This window comes from Heterodontus francisci, chromosome 3 (assembly GCF_036365525.1).
Source record: "Heterodontus francisci isolate sHetFra1 chromosome 3, sHetFra1.hap1, whole genome shotgun sequence".
Classification (NCBI taxonomy): Eukaryota; Metazoa; Chordata; class Chondrichthyes; order Heterodontiformes; family Heterodontidae; genus Heterodontus; species Heterodontus francisci.
Window position 1 is genome coordinate 83,522,665 of NC_090373.1, and position 12,078 is coordinate 83,534,742.

A 12,078-nucleotide genomic window follows, 5' to 3' on the forward strand; every position below is an offset into this window, starting at 1 on the left:
ATCAGAACTGATAATATTTTACCATAATATACCTTGCATCATTAAACTCTGCCCTTTTCTGCTTATATAGCTCCTTTGTCTTGTTTAACTGGAATACAACTTGTGTATAGCAGTCAACATACACACCTGTGTTAAGTAAACTTGACAAATACAAAGAATCATTGCCATTAACGAAACTGCTGGTGATTGAGAACCACAAATGTTACCATCAAACACGTTTCTAATTTATTCCACTATTACCTAGAATTTCTATAGAGTTTAGTACTTGGTAATTTTAATTACTTTCAAATCCTATTTAGTGCAAACATTGGATTGGATTTTCGCAAAACGACAGCACAGGATCAAAACATCATCTCGACTATATTTCCAGAATAAAGACACTTACAGATTATCTTTTCCACATTTCTAGGTTCTTTATGTACAGCCTGTTGCCGTATAGAGCTCAGGCCTTCTTCCAATAAACCAGTACTTTTAAGTTTTATTCTGAGCTTTTCCAGACATTCAAATAGCAAGACAGTCAAGCAGCATTCCAAAAAATCTGAAGTATTGCCAACTCTCCCTACTGTAGCCACACCTCTTGTCCATTCAGAGGCATTACATAGGTGTCTCACTCGACAGATCCCTTCTCTATCCAAACTCCCACTAGAACCAGGAGCAAGAGCTCAAGAAACTGATGGGAAGAAGGAACGGGTAACACTGGACTTTAACTTGTAAATTCAGGATAGATACTAGTCTTGAGTTAAATTGATATTATCATTTGCAGTGGGAGGTGTGTTTGGCAGAACTGGTCAATTTGAATGAGGAAATTGCAACAGGACAGGCAGCTCTTCCTACTGTGCTCAAATGCTCCTCCAGCTGGGCAGAAATGATATTGCCAATTTCTATTTTCTCAGACTGCATTATAGCCACCTGGGTAATAGGTTTTCCATTTCCATTTTCAATCTAATGGCACTATCAAATATTCCAAACTTGCAATTATTTTTGTTAACCAATATTTAGGGCTCAGTAAGGGCATGAAAGTTAACTTGGAAAATTTTGAAATAATGTTTATATCCATACTTTCCACTTTCAAGGATCTTTCAGTTCTACTTTTCTTTCCTTCTACAATTTCTTCTAATATTGCCATGTTAAACACAAGCATAAGGTACGGCCTCGGCCTTCGCTAATCCAAAGGAGTGCATGAATGGCTCCCTCTTATCCCCTCCTACCTGCCATTAAATACCTGCCCATCTTAGAACAGCTGAGACCATGAATTTTGGCGTTGCTGTGAATCTGTACACTACCACTGAACAATGCCGCACATTATGCTTCAATTATGCAATTAAATAGAATTTAGCAACTACTACAATTCTTTGTTCTGTCTATAATTTGTTAAAAAGACTGGCATTTATTTAGCACCTTTCACGACGACAGAACATCCCAAAGCACTTTAAAGCCAATGAAGTACTTCTGAAATAATGTAGGATATGCAGCAGCCAATTTGTGCCAAGCAAACTCCCACAAATAGCAATGTGATAATGAGCAGGTGATCTGTTATTGTGATATTGATTGAGGGATAAATATTGGCCAGCACACTGGACATAACTCCGCTGTTCTTCTTTAAGATAGTGCCATGGGATCTTTTATGTTCATCTGAGAGGGCAGACGAGACCTTGGTTTAACGTCTCATCCAAAAGATGGCACCTCCGACAGCACAACCTTCTGACTCAGAGGCAACAGTGCTACATTAATGTTCACTCTATTGATCAAGTGCTGTGCTGGAGGCCACGAGTCTTCAGCATGCGTGTGCATGGTAAAATTAAAGGGAATGATGCGCAGATCCACCTACCAGTTGACTAAAAAAAAAAATTTGCTGTTTTGAGATTCACCATTAAAGGTAGCAACAAAATAAGGCATTATTTCATTTTTATAATAATTAATTATTGCCATTATTACTGGCATAATAGGTATAGATGTTCTTAAAGCAGACATTCAGATCGCAGAACTGTAAAATGTATTTGTTTTAATAAAACTTTGCTGGGTCAACTATAATCCACAGCCAGTGAAACCAGCTGAGGGAGCTCATTTCATCAGCATTCTTTTCTTCTCTCAAAATGGAAGGGACAAAGTAAAGAAATACAGATTGAAGCATTGCAACCACAAAGTGCACAGTTTGTAACATCTTACAGGGGAAGATACATATACACACCCCAGATCCAGCCAAGCATGTAATTGCTTTCTTGAGAACTGATTAAACCATGCACTATAATAAAAACATTAACCGTTTAACCTTTGAGCCTCTCACTCGCACAATCTAATACAAAAGAAATCTAAGTATAATGTCTCAGAGAACATTACTTAAAAAAAGGAGCCAACAGTTTGTGATCTGTGCCTGCTTGAAACCTCCAGCTTCTTCAATGTTCTTTTCGTTACCATGAAATCTCTGCACAGCCCATCTTATCAGCATAATTTCCAGAGTGAAAATCATGTTTATTCATGTGTTAGATGGAATTTATAGTTCCACAAGGAAAGGTGACCACATAACTCAAACAAATGATCACAAGTGCATTAAACAGGTCACACAGTTCATAAATATGCATAATCCATGTCTGTCATCCACAATCTAAGGCATGCTCAGTGAACCTTGCCTTTATTGGTAACTTCCCACTGCTGGAGTCTTTACCCACCCATTAAGTAGGGGAGCAGTAAAAGATAACTATCACTGGAACTGTGACTACTTTTTAAAATTTAGGCCGAGTGATACAAGCAATGGAGCATGAGTTAAGTCCCATGATCTATGTTGTAGTATATTTACTTAAGTCAATGTCTTGGAACTTCGAATTAAGCTTATAGTGAATGTTGCCAGCTAATTAAGAATGTGAAGAAACTGATCGCAGCATCGACCAGTAGGCCTGATGTGTGCAGGCAGATTAGTCAATGGTGAATGTGAATGGATCATTAATAATTTGTAGCTGGAGCAGATACTGGGCATTAACATAGAAGGTTATCTGGCAATTTTTTTTTTTACATTGCTGCAGTCTTCTTCTTCTTCTTCTTTGGCCTCAACAAAAAAAAGTGAGGGAAACATTTTTATACTAATGACAGACCATACAAAACAGGTTTACAGAATTGAGAATAAAAGTGCTGAAGGTAAAGCATTAGGTACTGAAAACAAGAAGCTCGAGCTGAACTCAAGCCTCCCTACTTGCACCCTTCACAAATTGGAGCTTGTGAAAAATTCTGTTGCCCCCATCCTAACTTGCACCATGACCCATTCATCCATCACTACAATGCTCACTGACCTACATTGCCTTCTGGTCCAGCAAATGTTTCATTTTAAATATTTACATCCTTGTTTTCAAATCTCTCCCTGGCCTTGTCCTTCCCTATCACTGTAACCTCCTCCAACTTTACAATTCTCTGAGATCCCTGCAGTCCTCTAATCTTCCTCCTGTTGTGCATCCCCGATTTTAATTGCTTCACCACCAGTGGCCACGCTGACCAGAACCTCAGCTCTGGAGTTCACAGAATCACAGAATAATACAGTGCAGAAGAGGCCCTTCAGCCCATCGAGTCTGCACCGATGCATTAAAGACACCTGACCTGTCTACCTAATCCCATTTGCCAGCACTTGGTCCACAGCCTTGAATGTTATGACGTGCCAAGTGCTCATCCAGGTACTTTTTAAAGGATGTGAGGCAACCCGCCTCTACCACCCTCTCAGGCAGTGCATTCCAGACCGTCACCACCCTCTGGGTAAAAAGGTTTTTCCTCAAATCCCCCTTAAACCTCCTGCTCCTCACCTTAAACTTGTGTCCCCTCATAACTGACCCTTCAACGAAGGGGAACAGCTGCTCCCTATCCACCCTGTCCATGCCCCTCATAATCTTGTACACCTCGATCAGGTCACCCCTCAGTCTTCTCTGCTCCAGCGAAAACAACCGAAGCCTATCCAACCTCTCTTTATAACTTAAATATTCCATCCTAGGCAACATCCTAGTGAATCGCCTCTACACCCCCTCCAGTGCAATCACATCCTTCCTATAATGTGACGACTAGAATTGCACACAGTACTCCAGTTATGGCCTTACCAAAGTTCTATACAGCTCCAACATGACCTCCCTGCTTTTGTAATCTATGCCTCGATTGATAAAGGCAAGTGTCCCATATGCCTTTTTCACCACCCTATTAACCTCCCCTTCTGCCTCCAGAGATCTATGGACAAACACGCCAAGGTCCCTTTGTTCCTCGGAACTTCCCAGTGTCAGGCCATTCATTGAATACTTCCATGTCACATTACTCCTTCCAAAGTGTATCACCTCACACTTGTCAGGGTTAAATTCCATCTGCCACTTTTCTGCCCATTTGACCATCCGTCTATATCTTCCTGTAACCCAAGACACGCAACCTCACTGTTTACCATTCAGCCAATCTTTGTGTCATCCGTGAACTTACTGATCCTACCCCCCACATAGTCATCTATGTCGTTTATATAAATGCCAAACAATAGGGGACCCAGCACAGATCTCTGTAGTACGCCACTGGACAGTGGCTTCCAGTCACTAAACAGCCGTCTGTCATCACTCTCTGTCTCTTACAGCTAAGCCAATTTTGAATCCACCTTATCAAGTTACCCTGTATCCCATGTGCATTTGCTTTCTTGATAACTCTCCCATGTGGGACCTTGTCAAAGGCTTTGCTGAAATCCATGTAAACTACATCAACTGCACTACCCTCATCTACACACCTGGTCACATGCTCAAAAAATTCAATCAAATTTGTTAGGCATGACCTCCCTCTGACAAAGCCATGCTGACTATTCCTAATCAAATTTTGCCTCTCCAAGTGGAGATAGATTCTCTCCTTCAGAATTTTCTCCAATAGTTTCCCTCCCTAAACCTCTCCACCTCTGTATCTCTCTCTCTCTCCTCCTTTAAAATGTTCCTTAAAACCTATCTCTTTGAGCAAGGTTTTTGGTCATCTGCCCTTATATCTCTTTATGTGGTCGAGTGTTAAGTTTTTTTGATAGTGTTTGTGTGAAACGCCTTGGGACATTAAAGGTGCTATATAAATGCAAGTTATCATTAACTGGGAAATCAAAATACACATTATAGAGCATAAAAAAATAACATGTAGCACAAAGCAGGTGGAACGATGACAAGAAACCTAGGTCTTATAACATGTAAGTGGGCAGAAAAGTTAAAGGCAATGAAGTACAGCACAAAGGGAAAAAAAATAAGTGTCATTTCTGCACCATGAATAGTGCAGAAACAGCTATGGATGAAGGCAAAAAGAGAGCTACAAATTGTAGTAGATTTGCTGCTCAACATGTCCAACCTCTGCAGGGTAGCAATCTATAAAGCCATAACACGACAAGCCAAAGAAAGTTATGATCAAACTGTATAGTGCTCTGGTTAGTACTGTGTCCAGTTCTAGTTACTGAGACACAAGAGTAACATTCAAGCTTCAGAGTTAGTGCAGAAAAGATGTGACACGGTAGTATTCAATGAATGGCCTGACACTGGGAAGTTCTGAGGAACAAAGGGACCTTGGCGTGTTTGTCCATAGATCTCTGAAGGCAGAAGGGCAGGTTAATAGGGTGGTGAAAAAGGCATACGGGACACTTGCCTTTATCAATCGAGGCATAGGTTACAAAAGCAGGGCGGTCATGTTGGAGCTGTATAGAACTTTGGTAAGGCCACAACTGGAGTACTGTGTGCAATTCTGGTCGCCACATTATAGGAAGGATATGATTGCACTGGAGGGGGTGTAGAGGCGATTCACCAGGATGTTGCCTGGGATGGAACATTTAAGCTATAAAGAGAGGTTGGATAGTTTTGGGTTGTTTTCGCTGGAGCAGAGAAGACTGAGGGGTGACCTGATCGAGGTGTACAAGATTATGAGGGGCATGGACAGGGTGGATAGGGAGCAGCTGTTCCCCTTAGTTGAAGGGTCAGTTACGAGGAGACACATGTTTAAGGTGAGGGGCAGGAGGTTTAAGGGGGTTTTGAGGAAGAACCTTTTTACCCAGAGGGTTGTGATGGTTGGAATGCACTGCCTGAGAGGGTGGTAGAGGCGGGTTGCCTCACATCCTTTAAAAAAGTACCTGGATGAGCACTTGGTACATCATAACATTCAAGGCTATGGGCCAAGGGCTGGCAAATGGGATTAGGTAGACAGGTCAGGTGTCTTTAATGCATCGGTGCAGACTCGATGGGCCGAAGGGCCTCTTCTGCACTGTATTATCCTGTGATTCTGTGACTCTGTGAAAAGATCCATGAGGCTGACTTAATGCCAAATGGCTGAGCTATGAGGAAAGATTGGCGAGACTTGGCTAGCCTATTCAGCCTGGAAAGTTCTAATGTAGGTCATCTTGTAGAGGTGCATAACATAGCTAAAGGGAATTGAAGGGGTTGATCCACTTGGGTACAAATGAATTAAAGCAAATTTGGGACTCATGTCAGGGAATTCTTCTCACAGTGATGAATGTATGGAATGGACTTCCAAGAAGATCAATGAAGGTGAAAACCTGAGAGTCTTTTAAGAAGTAATTAAAGTTGAAATGAGGAAGAATTTAGGACCACACTGGGTGAATTCCAATCGTCTTCCTCATCTGTAATGATTCTGTGATCTTGCTTTGCAGTCACTGTTGTTACATAGGCAAATGTGATGACAAATTTGGACATAGCAAAGGCCCCAAAACAGCAAATGAATGAATGACCATTTAATCTGTTTTTGGTAGTGTTGGTTAAGAGAATATTAAGGGAGGAAACTTTCTGTCCTGCATCAAATAATGCTATGGGATCTTTTACATTCATCTACGCAGGCTGGCTTAGATTCATCAAAATGCATAACCCTCCAACAATGCATCATACCCTCAGTACTGCATTCAGTATTTGCTCAATATGTAAGCAAGTCCTGGCGTGTGCCAGAACCTTCTGACTCAGGCATGCGTGTTGCCAACTGAGCTGAGCTCCAAGAATTCCACCAAGAGTTTCCTGTTTGCCAAACATTCACATTCTCTTCCACGAGGGCATATTACAGTTACCAAGCTCAGAAAGCTGAAGTGCGCATTGATTCGAGCCAAGCCAAGGACCCTCAAGTGCATACCAGGGTAATGCTGGAGCTCAAACCAGCTAAAGACCACACTGCTTATCAGTACTGGTAAGCTGCCCATTCCCTGCTCAGCTAGGACCACTTTACCTGTTGCAACATTGGCTTTCTTGGCTATCTGGAGCCATGCAGGAAAAGTCCCAACTCCCAATGATAGATCTGCTCCTCCAGGTCTCATACATGATTAAAATATACCATAGCAACGATGACAATTTGCATTTATATAGCACTGGTAACAAGGAAAATGTACCAAAACACTTCACAAAATCATAAGGGGTAATTTTCATCTTCACTGCTTGGGTGTTAAACTGGTCATTATAGAAACCACCCAACCTCCCTTTTAACTTAATTGTCAATCTATTTTGGAACAATTACCTTTACTTTGGTCCTGCTGCAATTAAGTACTTGTCCTGTTGGCCAACGTAATGATAACTGGACATCCTTTGAAAACATTAACCAATTTATTCTTGAATAACATCTCCCATTTTTTATTAATAAGTGATGTATGTTGACCATTTATCCACAGAAAGGATTTGGAAAATAGTTCCATTTAAATATTGGCTTTTTAAAGCACTGAGACAGAAGATGATGAAAATGTTAATGGAGAGGTACTGAAATAGTTTCCTCCCAGTCTGGAAATAAGATGCAATTGGTTGACATGCCTTTGTAATTGATTAGCATCTCACATAAATTGTGTTATGAGATCTCTGATACCTGGTGCATGGCAAAAGTTAGCTGGCATAGGCCCTTCCTTTCAGTTGGGAATACAAAGCTAAAAATAGAGACAGTAACACTCACAGTCAGGTTTTAAAAAAAACAGAAAGCTACGAGGCCAAATTTTCACCAGGCTCAGAAGGTTAGTTAGAAGTTATTTTCTTTAAGTCAATAAGATGACTACTGATGTGGGAAGCAGAGCATAATCATTATTCTATAATATTATGCAAACATAATTCATACTTGGGTGAGATGGGTCTCACGTGGAGCAGAAACACCAGTATAGACCAGTTGGGTAGAAAGGCTTGTTTCAGAGCTGCATACTCTGTGTATCTTTATGTAGTATTGATTGAATTAAGCATAGAACATAGAACATACAGCACAGAACAGGCCCTTCGGCCCACAATGTTGTGCCGATCCTTTGTCCTCTGTCAAGGACAATTTAATCTATACCCCATCATTCTCCTTTATCCATATACCTATCCAAAAGCCTTTTGAAAGTCCCTAAAGTTTCTGACTCAACAACTTCCCCGGGCAAGGCATTCCATGCCTCGACCACTCTCTGGGTAAAGAACCTTCCCCTGACATCCCCCTTATATCTCCCACCCTTCACCTTAAATTTATGACCCCTTGTAACGCTTTGCTCCACCCGGGGAAAAAGTTTCTGACTGTCTACCCTATCTATTCCCCTGATCATCTTATAAACCTCTATCATGTCACCCCTCATCCTTCTCCTTTCTAATGAGAAGAGGCCTAGAATGTTCAGCCTTTCCTCGTAAGACTTATTCTCCATTCCAGGCAACATCCTGGTAAATCTCCTCTGCACCCTCTCCAAGGCTTCCACATCCTTCCTAAAATGAGGCGACCAGAACTGCACACAGTACTCCAAATGAGGCCTTACCAAGGTCCTGTACAGCTGCATCATCACCTCACGGCTCTTAAATTCAATCCCTCTGCTAATGAACGCTAACACCCCATATGCCTTCTTCACAGCCCTATCCACTTGAGTTGCAACTTTCAATGATCTATGCACATAGACCCCAAGGTCTCTCTGCTCCTCCACATGCCCAAGAACCCTACCGTTAACCCAGTATTTTGCATTCATGTTTGTCCTTCCAAAATGGACGACCTCACACTTTTCAGGGTTAAACTCCATCTGCCACTTTTCAGCCCAGCACTGCAACCTATCCAAGTCCCTTTGCAGACGACAATAGCCCTCCTCGGTATCCACAACTCCACCAACCTTTGTATCATCTGCAAATTTACTGACCCACCCTTCGACTTCCTCATCCAAGTCGTTAATAAAAATCACAAACAGGAGAGGACCCAGAACTGATCCCTGCGGCACGCCACTGGTAACTGGGCTCCAGGCTGAGTATTTACCATCTAAGACCACTCTCTGCCTTCTATCAGTTAGCCAATTCTTAATCCAACTGGCCACATTCCCCACTATCCCATGCCTCCTGACTTTCTCCATAAGTCTACCATGGGGGACCTTATCAAATGCCTTACTAAAATCCATGTACACCACATCCACTGGTTTACCCTCATCCACTTGCTTGGTCACCTGCTCAAAGAATTCAATCAGGCTTGTGAGGCAAGACCTACCCCTCACAAAACCGTGCTGACTGTCCCGAATCAAGCAGTGTCTTTCCAGATGCTCATAAATCCTATCCCTCAGCACCTTTTCCATCAACTTGCCTACCACCGAAGTAAGACTAACTGGCCTGTAATTCCCAGGGTTGTTCCTATTCCCTTTCTTGAACAGGGGCACAACATTTGCCACCCTCCAATCACCTGGTACCACCCCCGTCAGCAGAGAAGATGAAAAGATCATTGCCAGCGGCTCTGCAATTTCATCCCTTGCTTCCCATAACATCCTTGGATATACCCCGTCAGGCCCGGGAGACTTGTCTATCTTCAAGTTATTCATGTTCAATTTAACTATTGCTTGATGTGAAGTAAAGTACTGTAACAATTTTATTTAACCTGGCTTGATGTTTTCTTGGCTGTGACTCTGCTCTGCTACTCAGTTCCTTCAGGATTTAAGGTAACCTGTTCTAGCCTACAGCCCATTCCCCCACCTGCTGTACTTCTTACCATACTGTCATGTAGGCCCCCAACTGCCAAGAATGAGGCACATTGGTTTTGTCATATGAACATTGATTTTGAACTGTTGCTGGAGTGAGGAAATGACTTGTTGAACAGATCAGCCGTGGCTGGAAAAAAACATTTGCATACGAAGAGACAGTGCTTGTGTAGAAAAAGGACCATTCACTAACACATTCAACCCACAGTGGATGTTGATCACCAGACAGTGGGGTGGGGGCATGAGGGGGGGTGAGCGCACTCCAGGGCCTGCTGGGGTGATGCAATCCACAGGGGCCAGGACTGGTTGGATCAGCTGGTCACATGACTAACTGGCTGTTCCAGGGTTTTTTGAACTGGCCACAGAGAGTTTGAACAAAAGAAAGACTGTTTGCTCCTAGATTGAGAAGATCTCTCTCCTGTCTGCTCCCATCTCTTTCTCACAAGCCTCTGAATCCACTGAAGACACATGAACCCCAAGAGAGAAAAGTCTCCTACAGCGAACAAGGTTTAAGAAGAATACTGGGCCCCAATGAAAAGCCAAATCTACCTACAATCAAGGACTCTACAGTGAGCTCGAAGAACCATAACAAAAACTGTTCAGATATTGCCTCAAACTTTTCCACTTTATTTTTTCTTCTGCTCTTTTCTGTCTCTATTGCATGTGTGTATCGCGTATGCATGTTAGCGTGGGCACGTCTTGTATCCGTAGGCGTTAACCAAATTAGATTGTAAGTTTAATAAATTTCAACCTTTCTTCTTTAAACCTAAGAAAACCTGTTTGTGCTGGTTTCTTTGCCTTATAATTGGAAAGCAGTGAACAAGGATTCACCAAGGGGGAGCTAAAAACATGGTGTGTTTAAAATTAAACCCTGTTACAGTAAGACCAGGTGAAGGCTGAAAGGGAACCCTAGACCTCTTTCTCACCTGGTCGTAACAGTGCTTCAATGCATTACCGATTGCTCAGCTTTATTTTGTTGCTATATGGGGTTTGGATAGAAATCCATTTTCTCCAGGGCTACAGTTCATTTTTCCACTGGTTTTTTGCACCTTCAAATGACCTCCAATGCTGCTGGTGATCTCTACGAAGGCAGTATTCACTGCTGGTTCTTCTCGATTCTAGCATCTGGCCTTCTGCTGCAACCTGAATTTGCGCTCCTCTGTATGCTTCACTTCATGCTGAGTTTGTTCTGATCTGCTCCTGCTGGCTCCCATCCTGCTCTGGATTCTGCTCCATTGCTGCCAAATAACCTTGGCTTCCCTGCTTTTCATTTGCTATCTATTTCTTCTGACTCCATTCATCTCTCCGCTGATCAGATGGTGCGCGGTAAAAATCACTGAGGCACTACTCACCAGCACGGGACCTTGAGATCATTTACCATCCACGGCTGCTCTGAACCTCAACATTACATCGTTAGTGTGCCCAGTTTTGTGGTAATTTTGACTACTACACCAGATTGAAGCACATAACTTCTTATCTCTCCTGTTCTCTTCTCTTTACCTCTCTTGTGCCCTTCTCTCCTGTCTCTTACACTTCTTGTCACCCATTCATGCCATCTTTCATTTCTCCCCTCTCAGGTACTTTGGCCCCCTCAAATCTCTAAACCAACCCATTAATATTCCTCTGCCTTCTTAGCCTCCTGCCATCGTCCCAGACTTGAATTCCTCTTGGATAAGCCTCCAGCTACCCTCTGTGCCACATTCAGCATTCTTCATTGGCTCATCGAGGTACTGGTTTCTGACTCCTTACAAGCAGCAACCCCAACCGCTCTGTCCTCTTTTCCTGAGCTCCCCACTCAGCATATTCACTGAGGGCTAATTTAACCAATCTTCTTACCATCACTTTCACCCCTTCCACTGCTGACTCCTTAGACTATATTAGTGGATCAACAATCACAGCTCCTCTCTGCATCTGATTATACTTTCAACCATCTGTCCTGCCTAAACTGATACAGGGACGGTGTGGCCCTCATCTCCAAACCTCATCTTGGTCTCTCCCACTCTCTGGCACCCTTTCTTCCTTTGAGCACCTCTCCTCACCTTTAAATCCTTATTTTCTACTGCTAACCCAAGCCACTCCCCGAATTTCTCACCAAGATATCCTCACTCCCATTCTTTCTCAGCATCTGCACTGAGCGACACTTCAGTGATTTCAACCTACATCTCAACTCACCTTGCTCTGTC

The 12,078-nt window shown here is 42.6% G+C and overlaps 1 protein-coding gene across 10 annotated transcripts in view; it reads right to left on the bottom strand.

Annotated features, from left to right (window-relative positions):
* Window positions 1–12,078, bottom strand: part of asxl2 (ASXL transcriptional regulator 2) — a 444,313-nt gene that overhangs the window by 290,886 nt on the left and 141,349 nt on the right. Inside the window, exon 1 of one of the 10 annotated variants that reach the window (XM_068024064.1) lies at window positions 386–495. The exons of the other annotated variants lie outside the window; for them this stretch is intronic. The gene's annotated coding sequence lies outside the window, so the exon portion shown is untranslated. Of the gene's footprint in view, window positions 1–385; window positions 496–12,078 lie in introns of those variants that run through there. 10 annotated transcript variants of the gene reach the window in all.